This window comes from Pteropus vampyrus, unplaced genomic scaffold (genome assembly GCF_000151845.1).
Source record: "Pteropus vampyrus isolate Shadow unplaced genomic scaffold, Pvam_2.0 Scaffold387, whole genome shotgun sequence".
Lineage (NCBI taxonomy): Eukaryota > Metazoa > Chordata > Mammalia > Chiroptera > Pteropodidae > Pteropus > Pteropus vampyrus.
This window is the reverse complement of record NW_011889168.1, coordinates 1,374,722-1,378,921: the sequence shown is the minus strand read 5'-3', so window position 1 is coordinate 1,378,921 and position 4,200 is coordinate 1,374,722. Positions and strand designations below refer to the sequence as shown.

Here is a 4,200-nt window from a genome sequence, read left to right as displayed (position 1 = left end):
ATATATACATATATATACACATAAATTTTTTTTTAAATGGAAAAAACTTGCATAAAAAATACCGCTTAATTGAGGGACAGGTGTATTTCACTTATATTTTCATTTTTATGGACACATAAAAATATATGATAAATGTATATATCTAAATAAGTCTAAAGGAGTTTCTTCAAAAAGTATAAAATAAAAAGTCTAAGTAATAAAAAACATTATGTATAGTTTAATGGGCAGAAATTTTTCTTTCTTAGTGGCACATAAAATAATGATGTGTCTTATAATCTATGGCATTGCAGGATAGATGAAATCTACAAATACGATGCAATTAAAAAAAAACATGAATTTTCTTGGAACTTGACAACCAAATTTGAAAACTCCTGTGAAAGAGTAAAGGTACAAGATGGAAGTTACCAGGAACAGATCATAGAGGGCTTTGTGGGTCAGGATAAGGAATTTAGACATGTTTCTAAATGTGACGAGCACTGATTAATACTTTTAAAGCAAGTTAGTGCTCATTTATGATAGAAAAAAATTTACATGATATAGTGATGATTTCATGGGTATGTGAATATATATATATATATACATATATATAAAAGCTTACCAATTTGTGTGTGTGTATGTGTGTGTGTGTGTATATATATATAATATATATATATGTGCTTATCAATTTGTAAACAAAATATATGCAACCTATTATATTTTGATTACATTCCAATAAGGCTATTAATAAAGAACAAAAACCAAACAATGATACCACTTTACACCCATCGGTTTGACAAAAATAAATACCAAGTGTTGGCGAGAATTTGGAAAAAAATGAACTTTCACACTTGTGGAAAGATAAAATGGTTCAAACACTTTCCAGGGCAATTTGACAACATATAGTAAAATTTTAAATGTTAATATCCTAAGATTCAAAAATTCTACATCTAAGACTATAGCCTAAAGAAACTCTTCACAAACATTGGGATATGTGGTGATGTACTGCTAAATACGTGACCACTGACTTTCTGAGGTGATAAAAATCCTGTTTTCTAGCATTTGCAGATTTCTCTGGTGTGAATACACTGTGATTGATTTCTAGCTATTGAGGTCATTGAATGCAAAGTTGAGAAGCGATATCTACACCAATTAAATGTTCGTCAATAATGTAATAGATAAACAAATGTAGTGTACTTGTACAACAGAACATATAGATGTAACTGAAAAATATAATATTGAGAGAAAAATGCCAGTTGCACAATATGTACAATGTGATACCATTTATGTAAATCTAAAAATTCATGAAACAACAGTGTCTTAGTCCATTAGGGCTGCTCTAACAGAATACTATAGACTGGCTGACTTATAAACAACATAAACTTATTTCTCACAGTTTTGGATGCTCCAAGTTCTTAACTGGAAGTTCAAGATCAAGGCATCGGTAGATTTAGTGTCTAGTGAGAACCCGCTTCCTGGTTCATAGACATGTCCTAGCTGTATGACAGGGTAGAAGGGGCCAGGGAGCACTAATTCCATTCATGAGAGCTCTGCCTATGACCTAATCACCTCCCAAAGGCCTCGTATCTTAATAACATATTGGGGGTTAGGATTTAACATATGAATTTGCGAGGCGGGGCATAAACATTTAGTCTAAAGCAAATAACATACATTATCCATCAGTAAACATACACATAGAAAAGTTACTTAAACATGGGAGTAAGGACGTATACCAAATTTATAATGGTGCTTACATTTGGGGTGGGAGGAGATAGTATAAGATTGGCATGTTAGTTATTTATTGCTATATAACGGTATTACCACAAACAGGGGCTTAAAACAACACACATTTTTTATTTCGCAGTTTCGTGGGTCAGAACTCTGGACATAGCTTAACTGGGTCTTCTACTAAGGTCTCACAAGCTGCAATCAAGGAGTATGAGAGAGTCTTAACTGGAGACTTGATTGTGGAAGCATTCCCTTCCACACTCACATGGTATTGGCAGCGTTTAATTCCATATAGCTGTAGGATTCATGGCGTCTTCAAAGCCAGCAGTGGGAGAGAGGGACTAGTCTAGAGAGTCCACTACAAGACGGAATTATATAATATAATCACAGTAGTGACATCCCATCACCTTTGCCATATTCTATTAGTTAGGAAGTAAGTCACTGGTGCCACCCACACTCAAGGGCAGGGGCATATACAGGAGGTGGGGATCACGGAGGCCATCCTAGCATCTGCCTGCCACAACTAGGGTGAGGAACAAAGAAAACTTAAAACTTTATCTGCAAAGATTTACTTCTTTTATTAAAAAACTAAAACATAAGAAGGAAACTGAACAGCAACATAAACTGTATGAACAATATGAACAAACAATTAAATTACATAGGAATGAAAAACTAGGAACGTACCTAATAGAATATATAAACCTTTTATGTAGGTTAATTTATAAAGTCTTACATCAGCAGCTACTGCTATTTAGGAAGTGATATTTTACAGTGGTAGAAGATTTAGTTCAATTTTCTGACATAGTTGTTAATAAGATCTGAGAAATCTCTGCTTACATTTTTCAGATTCTAATTTCCTCAGGGCAGGGGCCATCTCTGTTTTTCTTTGTTTTGTTTTGTTTTGTTTTTCCATTGCTGTATTGTTAAATTAAGTCATCTTTCAGTAGGGGAGCCTGTAAAACAACTTTTATTTTAGATGGATTTCTATAATTCCTTCCAGTCTCTTGACCCCCAAATCTTGCAGCTGCTGCCTGGGTTGTGTACGTTTCTATATATATTGGCATAAAGTATATAATCAATTTTGTATGAATGTTGTCATTGTATTTGAGTTTTAATTTCATTTTTCCTTTGGGTAGGAATGAAATTCTTTATCTTAGTAAGCAAAGTGTTACTATTTCCTTCTCAGGGGCCTAATACAGCATTCTTTTAATTTGTTTACAATCTGAAACCCACGGTGACAAAATGGATCTTTGTATTTTCTACATTTATTATATCTGTTGTCACTATGCAGTCTGCGTTTATTGAAAACAACAAACATCTTGTTGCATTGAAAGCAAAACAATATGACATATGATATCAATTCCGATTTAAAATTATATTGTTTTTCAACTTTTCTTCATTAGTATGCTAGTATAATCAATTTTTAGATAAAAGAAAAATAAATTTTTACCTACCAATATTTGAATTATTTCTCATATAAATTGAATTAAACATGGAAATATAGAAAGCATCACACCACATTATAAATAGTTAGAATATAGCTCCACTCAATCTGGTGATTGCCAGAGGGGAGGGAGTTTGGGGGACTGGGTGAAAAATGTGAAAGGATGAAGAAGTACAAATTAGTAATTACAAAATAGTCACAGGGATATAGAGTACAGCAGGGAATATAGTTAATAGTATTGTATTGTCTTTATAAACTATATAAACGTCTAACCAATGCACTGTATACCTGAAACTAAGAGAAAATAAAAATTCAAAATTATAAGAGAAAATAACTTTAAAAGTAAAAAAATAAAAAAAAAAAAAAGAAGAAGAACATAGCTCCACTGCCAAAAAGGAAAACAATTACACATGTATTTGACAGACTTGGAGCAGTTACTGTCTGCTGCTAAAGTTCCAGTGCAGATGCAAGAAAAAAGAATCCTCGTGCTTTCTTCCTATCTGACTGTGACAGCCAAGATTGAATGGGGGAATACAGTGGAGGAACACGGAGTTTTTACAACTCAGAAATTACCTTGTAAACAGCTGAAGAGTGTGTTTTACTCTTAAGAAGAATCTAAAATACTAGTTTACAAGAGAAGTGTTGGAAAATTAGTCCCCTGCATTCTTGTCTTCTGATTCCACTTTTAAAAGCTTTAGGGTTAAAACTAATTAAAGGCAGCCAGTGATTCTTTGAAAAAAAAAAAAAAGGAAAACAATTATTTAATAAAAGCGTAATTCTCTGATGAAGGAAGAAATCTGTTGGTTGCATCTGCGATTTGTTTCAGTGGACCTCTACTTAACTAAGTACAGTATTTTGTATTGCATTGAAGGAAGGTCAGAACCTATTGTATTATCTGTTGTAGGGAAGGCTGCTATTTAAGATAATATTTGCTCACAGTGTAATAGTTTTTCACCACAGAAACTGTAATGTTATGATCAGTGGCCTATTTTACAAACATGTAACACATTAATATGGAATACCTACACAATGGGAAACATAAATATGAGTGA

General features: G+C 32.9%; 1 non-coding gene across 1 annotated transcript; it reads left to right on the top strand.

Annotated features, from left to right (window-relative positions):
• Positions 1 to 3,558: 3,558 nt before the first annotated feature.
• LOC111731612 lies at positions 3,559 to 3,687 on the top strand. Its single transcript, XR_002777221.1, has one exon. It is a non-coding gene; the product is annotated as a small nucleolar RNA SNORA31 (small nucleolar RNA).
• The last annotated feature ends 513 nt before the right edge of the window (positions 3,688 to 4,200 follow it).